This window comes from Diadema antillarum, unplaced genomic scaffold, assembly GCF_040938485.1.
Source record: "Diadema antillarum isolate AM-2024a unplaced genomic scaffold, OU_Dant_1.0 seq00000826_RagTag, whole genome shotgun sequence".
In the NCBI taxonomy this organism is placed as follows: domain Eukaryota; kingdom Metazoa; phylum Echinodermata; class Echinoidea; order Diadematoida; family Diadematidae; genus Diadema; species Diadema antillarum.
The window spans coordinates 150,106-159,198 of record NW_027271703.1 but is presented as its reverse complement, the minus strand read 5'-3'; positions in this window follow the sequence as shown (position 1 = coordinate 159,198).

The following is a 9,093-nucleotide window of genomic DNA, read 5'->3' as shown; positions in this document are numbered from 1 at the left end:
AATCATCCTATGATCTCTACGATGACTTTGTAGCCCGCAAAGATAAAGAAATGTCAAAAATAAGAAAGAAAATGAATCTTCTGTCAAATCCAAATTCAAATTGCATGAAATAGGATAATATATTTTTAAAAATGGAAGAAATTTCAAACGTTATTTCAAATTAAGAAGTCTGAAAATGATATTTGCTTCTTGGAATTGTCTCATGAATCCTTAAATTCCTTCATCAAAAGAGTGAAATAAAGAAATACTGTCCATTTATCATTCATTTGCGGCTTACTCCCTGCGTATTTTCAATTTAGATTTGACAGAAAACTCTTAATTTTCCCCTTTAGTTTCCCACTTTGTTCGTGTTTGAGGATATAGAGATACAAAGGACGAAAACTTATTTTTGCTATGTCATTTATGTCTCTCATTGTGTTAAATTGGTCTTTTGTCAGTGTTTGTTATCATTGCTATCTTGAAGGGCATTTGTAAATGAATGACAAAATGTCAATTTTGGCAATTTTTACTTTTGTGTCTTGAAAGACAAAAATATATGTGTTCACTCATACTGAAATTTCCCTTTCTATTACGTACCCGGGCCCTGTTTTAAAAAGCTGTTCGTAAAGTTACGAACAATTTACGAGCGACTGGTGATCAGTTCTGATGTGCTATACTTTTTGTTTTGCTGAGTGTTTAACACATTTTCCAAAGAACGATAATGTTAAAACCATGGACTTTGTGGTAGGGTCCATGTTAAAACTAATTCTTTAAAAAAAATGCACGGTGCCTGATTGAAACTTATTACATATAATTTTAAAGATATCCCCCTCTAACATGAATGGAACAATCTCTTTCACCTTTCCCTGCTGTTCTGGCGTTTTCATTGTTCGATGTGAATAATGCAAATACATTAGCATAATATATCAATCAAGCGTGGGGCTCATTGTCAGTGTCGTGATATGTTGCTTCTGAAAAGGCGCTCGCTACTCTCGCAGCTCGCCGGACTGTGTGTGCGAGTCCAATGCTCTCTGCGTGCAAGCGAGCTGCCTTGTGTAATGTAAAGTGCTAATAGTCCATGGGCCAGGCCAGATATTGGTACCATCTGAGGTGGCAAAACCTTTTTGGTGTCATTTTGTTTGTCGGGCATAGATATGCTTATCAAGTATATGATAGCATTTCCAAATGGGTAGCTTAGTCATAGTAAATGAATTTTTAACCAATTTGGTCTCGTTGTTATATCCCTATACTTCTGAATCGAAACTAACCGCTACACAAAGAAGAGCGCTGTCTTCTGTATGTTCCATAGAGCTGTAAAATGCAGCTCTATGGTATGTTCACAGGTGTTCTATTGTAAACGCGGTGCGCTCAGTCTTTATTCAAGGCAGCGAAGGGAATATCCAAAGGTTATGATATCCACAGCGCTTAGTCTTTATTCTAGAAGGCGAAGGGAATATCCAAAGCGTATGATACAGTGTATATCCTTTTATCTAAAAACAACAACAACAACAATAGCAATTCTTCGTGAATTTTACCGTATCTTTCAATTATTTATCATTTTCCGGCGAAAACGCTACGGTGAAAACGCTGATACCACGCCAATGTCGCTTTATTTCCCTCCAACAATATAAGATAATGCAAAAACAATATACCGGTATACTACGATACATTATAATGAATGATATTGTAAATGAACAAAGTGATTTTTGTTTAAAACTGATGTATTTGTTGATAGGGTAGTATAAAAACATAATAGATCATCCCTTTTATGAGGAACTTTAGATATGCTAACGGTACATTTGTCTAGATAAAGACTAAGCGCACCGCGTGACAGCTGTGGACATCATAACCTTTGGATATTCCCTTCGCTGCCTTGAATAAAGACTAAGCGCACCCCGTTTACAACAGAACACCTGTGGACATACAGAAGGCAGTGCTCTTCTTTGTATAGCGGTTTAGTTTCGATTCAGATGTATAGGGATATAAAAACGAGAGCAAATTGGTTAAAAATTCATTTATTATGACTAAGATACTCATTTGGAAATGCTATCATAGCTTGATAAGCATATCTATGCCCGACAAGCAAACTGACACCAAAAAGGTTGTGCCACCTCAGATGGTACCAACAACCCTTTTTTCGGGTCTTGGCCTATGGACTATAAAGGCCAAAGGCCGTGTCACACCTCTCCGGGCAAGCCTAGGCTTGCTTGCGACTTGCGAAGAACAATCTTTGCTACCCGGAGGTTCCCGCAGATGGCCCGCACATGGCAGTACCTACCACGTATCTCACCCGGTAGTTGCCAGGAGTTGCGCACGCAATTCATATTTCCCTTTACCCGCAGCCAAGTTTTGACCCTGTCACATCTTTCCGGGCAAGATGCGCAGGTTTGATGCGTGTGGGGATTTTCGAGGACGCAGGACAAATTTTGCAGGTGGACAAGGATTTGGACGAGTTTCGCATGCGTCTTACCTGCTGGACCCGAGCTACTTACGTTCTACTTACTTCCATTCCGTTTGACCTGCGTATAGGCGCATGGGTGAAGGAATTCTTCTGAAGGAATTTGATATGGCAGATGTCCCATAAAATGTCATGCAGATGACACGTGTTTCTGGCGCAAAAGCATAGATCCACGGGCAACTTACGGACTTCAAGCTTGTCAACTACCTGCGACTTGCAGAAGCTACGGGCCTCCTACCGGTGTTCTGCGTGGACCTCTGCGGGCAATCCCCTCGACTCACCCGGAAAAGTTTTGATCATGCTCAAAACTTGGCTGCAGGTAAATTGAACTTGCGTGCGCACCTCCAGGCAACTGCGGGGGAAATACACGCTATGTACTGTCAGATGCGGGCGAACTGCTGGGAGGTCTGGGTAGAATTTTTTTTTTCCCTGTATATCAACCCGCAATGCTTTCCCGGACATGGTGTGAAAAGGCCTTGAGCATGTGCATGCTCAAAACTCGTTCCGGGTGAGTCGCGGGGGTTTGCTCGCACAGGTACACGTAGAACGCCAGTAGGAGGCCCTTAGGGGCAGAACCTCGCAGGTAACTCATACGAGGGTACTTTCCAAATGTAACGCAGGTACTTCGCAGACCCGTATGTCATTCGTAACTAAAAACGGAGCAGGTAACTAGCACGCGTCTAGCAGGTATAAAGACCAAAGACGCAATTACGGAACTCGCCAACAATCTTGTTCGCCCGCAGAAAATTTTCCTGCGTGCTGGAAAACCCCTACTCGCAACAATCCCGAACAAGCTTAGCCGGAAAGGTGTGCCAGGGCATTGATGGTTGCCGAATTCGATTCAATGGTACGAAATAAACGTTGCAACAATGACATGTTTAATGCGTCGGCTTGTATTACAGTTGTATATTTCCGTTGTTTGGCTATGTAGATGGGTTGGACACAACAGTCCATTATCAGAGATTTTTTTGCTCGTACAATTAATAAACTTCCGGTTATTATCGTCGATCATTTTGTGCATATTATAATAATGTTAAATTTGTGTTAGCTGTCATCTATAGTTTTAGTCCATTTAATTGGCATGGATGTCAAGCACTACGGACGGTGGGCATTTTTGAAATTTTTGATAGCTGTCTTGTACTAGTATAACAACTAGATTAAATTAAGTATTAATTAAGTATTAACTAAGTATCAAATCAAATTTAATAAAGTAAATTGATTAGGTATCACACAATGTAAGGAAAAAAATACATCGTAAGATAACACACCAAATAAATAAGTCGTTTGTGACTTATTTCGGGTTGATAAGATCACGAAGAGTAAGCAATTTTAGTAGTGTTTTATATGATTACGGACATTTCGTTCGATCAAAATTTGAGTTATCAAACACTGCTGTAAAGTTATTTAGGCATTAGCTAATGACGTGAACCATTTATTTCGTTTATTTTTGTATAGGTTTTCCCCAGAAGCACGTGGAACGCAAATCCTAACTTCAATTTCGTCAATTGTCATTGTAATTCGTTATTCGTCAAACATATTCGAAGACATAGCAATCAAAATCGTCAATTGTCATTCAAATTCATCGCTCCCACTGACGGATCGCAGTAAGTGAAGATCAAATTCGTTTTTGTTCACATAATTTCATGAATGTTTCATTCAAATTGGCCAGATGTTGTCGATTCTTTATTTTGAGGGTGAACCAACTTTAGGCCTACATATTTTCACTTTCGTAAATTGTATCGTTAACATTGTTCCCTAACCATTTGCTTAGACAAAACACACTTTGACATTAAACAGGCTAAAATTATTCTACACTTGAAATTTTGTCTTTAATCATGTTTGCCTAGAAATCGTTTGTCAGTGTTTTCTTATGCGAGACGGTACGTCTGTTTGTATCAGTGTGTACTCGGATTGCTTGTGTGTGTGTCTGTATCTGTGGTTGTGTGTGTGTGTGGGGGGGGGGGCACTTGTGTGTATGCTAAAGCTCCTAAATGTAAAATGTGAACGGCTACAGAAAAAAAAAATACATGAATGACTGGGAAATCACTCCGGATAGAGATATGAGACGAATATGAATGAAAATCTAACGAAAATGATTGACAAAAGACGAAATCGATCCTGTTGTTTTCAGTGCTGCGAGTGAGACTGACGAATTTGAACTGTAGATGACGAAAATGTATGCCAAATGACTAAATCAAATGGACTTCATTTGAAAATGAACGATGAAAGACGAATTTGAAAGTAAGATTGGCCTATTCCCGACATCCAACAACGAAATTGAAATAAAAAATTGTGAAATTGAATGAAAAATGGAAAAAAAAAATGAACGGGAAAACCTCTATTAAGTGATGTTATGTAGGCATCAAGTTGCATGGTTATGATACTACGGTAATTGTTTACATAAATACAATCATATGGGTTAAAACGTTGAACGATGTACAATTGGGCAAAATCAGGGGTCAAAATTAAAACATGTGACTCACTGATATAAATATATCTCAGTGAAATGTCATTGATGTCAGCTTTATTGCAAACCCAATTATACTGGGATATCTCCAAGGGTGTTGTTTTTATTCGAGGTTAAATAGAACTGTGACATATTGGCGAACGTCTCTGACTAGAATAAACATTGTTTTAGTGAAAATTCAAATGAAGGGTGAAAGAGCATTCAAATGAAGATAATTTAATCTTGTTCATACTTTCAAAGACTGTGTTAATTTGTTCATAAAATATTGTTTACCTCCTGTGAAGTTTACAAAAGCTAATACACATGGAAGTTAAAGAAAAAGTGGTGTTTTTGTCATTTAAGCAGAGATTTTCGTATTCTTATCTTCACTTTCATCTCATTTGAACAAAACATATAGCAGGGGTCTCATTTGTTTAAATGTTAATTTTCAGTAGATACTAATAATGAATTTAGTGCATTTCGTTTGATCAAATCACCATAAAAGCCCTATACAGATGCTGGAAGTAAGCCATGTTTTGATCAGAGACGTTCTGGTTTCACTCATAGACGTTCCTCAGACATAGACAATACAAATGATGTCCTTTGATCCATATAAGAGTTTTGTGAGCAAACAACATTATTCCTTTATTAAACACATGCTAACCTTTTGTCAACAATTCAGAATGGTAATTTCAACTTGAACTAGACAAATTAAGGTGATCCAATCTTTTTTAAATCAATGATTCGAGTCCCGATCGCAATAGGCATGACTATACAAGTTTCATCTGTGTTTAGAGACAATGGCCGTGTGATGTTTGGATTCTCATGCAGAAAAGGGAGTCATATCTGCCATCTTTGGTACCAAATTTTGTATACACTATAACGAAGATACAGCAACAAGTACATATGACCTTTGACCCACCTTTGCACTCCCAAGATGGCATCCGAGGAAAAAGTGGTTATTTTGTGAAATGATTCTTGCGACATCATCTATACATGTGAAAAATATGGGAAAGATAGGGCAGGTATTCACCAAGATACAGGATGAAAAATTTATGACCTTTGACCCTAATTTACATACCCAAGATGGTGTCCTATCAAGTAGTTGTTATCTTAGGAAATGATGTACGAGACATGAACTAAACATGTGCAATATATGGGGATGATAGGAGCTGTTTTTCTTGAATTATTGCAAAGAAAGTTGCAAAAAGAAAGAAATATGAAAATACATCGAAGCTAAGCTTTAATTTTAGCCAAGTTTCTCGACGTAATTTTGACGTCATATGAAAAAAAAGAGGACACTTTATCGATAGCGCAAAGTCTCAGCTACAACATATTAAAATCTGGGAGAAATTCACTGAAGGGTAAGTGAGCTAGTGCTCGATAAAGATAGTCATGTCAATTTTCATTTCCAGAAAAACTGCACTCCCATAGAGATAACACGTAAGCTGGTCAAATTTGTCAAGATTACTTTCAATCCATTTTATGAGGTGATGCCGTCATCCAATCAAAATTTTGTAAGTTTACGTTTGAAAGAACATTAAATAAACTACATCATACTGAAATCTGGGTGAAAATTGGCAAAGGATTAGTGAGATACTCTCGAGTAAACTTGAAATTTGATGACGTCAGTTTGAAAATTTACTTGTTTTATTTTATTAAGAAATTTCATATCTTTTCATCATTTTGCCAGCATCACTAACCCATGACATGACATGTACAACTCATCAGCTTTCAGAATATGTAAAGAAAATGGGGGGTCACCGTCCATCCTGACGAGTAAAATCGGATTTAAAATTGGCTGTTTTGTGGCATAGTTGCACTGTATAACGCCATTGACGCGCGCGAGGAATTTCAAATTTGACGTGCCCGTATGACGTCATATTGAGTCGGATTTACTTGAAACTTGGTAGAAATATTTCTTGACATTTCAGACATCCGATCAAAGTGAAAAAATGGGAAATTTCTATTGCATATGAGCTGTGCGTGCGTATATGCGCGCGCGCGTACGCGTCCGTCCGATTTTTTCAATTTTTCAGAAAATGCTCCAAATGGTCTGAAACGTGTGCAAAAAATATTTTAGCTCGATTTGAGCATACAAATATTTTAACGCGCGCGTACGCGCACATTTTAAGATATAGATTAATTTTGAGAATATGAGTACAATGCGCTTGACTTGATGTGACGTAAATTTCATTGAAAATTTTCATTCAATTAATGAGATATGATTGAGAATGTGTTTCATATAATGACGTCATAGTGACGTCACGGTCGACTGATCACTATGATTTTACTAGATCTGTCATCTTTGGGACACGATACATACATGGTATAAGTTTGAACTTGATAGGCATAGCACTTTTTGAGCTAACCTCTGCACAACTTTTGGGGAGAAATAAAGAAAGAAGAAAGAATCCGTACAGAAACAGAAGGTGATCCGAGAGGATACTCGGATCACCTAATTATTTTTCATACTAACTGATTGTAACTACAAATCTCGAAATTGTGAGAGAAATTGTGATTTCTGCACCAAAAATCAACAACAAGCCTGTTCTTGATATACTATTTAGATCTTTACAACACTTTTGAATGACACACAACAAAATTACATGAAAAACTTTCAATTTCAACTACTTTACCAAATAACTTGTTTATATCAGAGACATTTGCTTTTCCATCAGGGACGTTTCGGCTGTTAGTTATCACTAAACTTAAACATTAAACTCCCTATTTTAGAAGATGCTCGTAACTCGACATTCCACATTCATAGAGAAATCATTTACCTAGGCCTAAATGTCAAGAATTGTTTTTGTTAATGATGACCACTACTTTGCATTTTACCTTCAGGTGTACAATATGCAGGTGTGCCCACACGCTATCAATTTTGTATGTTTGCTTTCAAATGTAGTCCAAATCTATAAGAAAGGTAAACACGAATTTATTGATACTAATTTGGTTTGACCCCTTATAAGCCTAAAATACGATTGTATGAGTATGTCAGGCCAATTCAGATTTTTATTAGGGACCGTACCTTGGCCACTGTTATGATGTTGTCTCAGAAAGCTGTGATTAACCTTTGCTCATCCTAGAAGCATCAAATTTCGCTGCACATTTTTTGTACACTATGGCAGATATAAATTGTTAACAATGTAATGCACTTGCCACAACCCCAAACTCAAAAGAATATCAACGGTGTGGTATACCAACTGTTTGTTGACCAAAAGTGAACTGAAAAGCTCTTTCAAGAGGTTGACAATGATAGCATAACAATATCACATTTTATCTGTCACATCGTTAGGGGATTATTAATCCTTCTTCCTTCAACTCAAAGGCGATACATAGTGTTTTAGAAGAAACTAGGAAAGGGAAATTCTTAATACACTGTAAAAACATCGGTGTTAGATTTAACACCATGGGTGTTAAATCTAACACCGATCAAGCTTCAATAAAGGACCCCATCCACAGGTGTAGAATATGTATTGTGACGGTGTTAAAAAGTGTTCACCTGGCACTTCTTGGTGTTAATTTGACACTGTGGCTGGTGATATTTTTGACACTGCGCTAGAGTTAATTCATTAATGACACCGCATGGTGTTGATTTGATATTGGTGGTGTTAATTTCAATGGTATAACACCCGTCCAGCTTCAACAGGAGACCACACCAACTGGTGTTACTGTGTAAATGTGTTTACACTTTTTTTCAAAAATCAAGTACTTTATCGGAAAATTCTTCATCGTCTTGTTCAGAATTAACAAGAAATTCAGTCCCTAAGAAACTACTAGTATTCAAAAAAAAAAAACAATTTTGTATTTTGAAATGACACCCGGAGGTGTTAATCTAACACCATGAATGAGCACCGGAAATTTAACACCAGTTCGGTGTTTCATATTTAACACCGGAGTTTTTGCAGTGTAGACGTTTTCCTGTTTCATCACAGACGTTGGTATTTTTCCTTTACTCATATATTTGGCTTACAAACCTCAAAAATATTACTAGAATATTTCACCTTACTTCTAAAGGAAAAAGCTTCATTAAAGGGGAAATTCAGCCCAAATGTATAAGAAAGAAAATCTTATGGGATCAACAAAAATGAAGAAGTTATGACATTTTGAAGTTTCCCTAGTTTTTCAGTAAACAGTTTTTGAATGGTCATTATGAATCTGCAAATGACAAAGTGAGCATGTCATCCCCTCACAACTTGCCTTAACA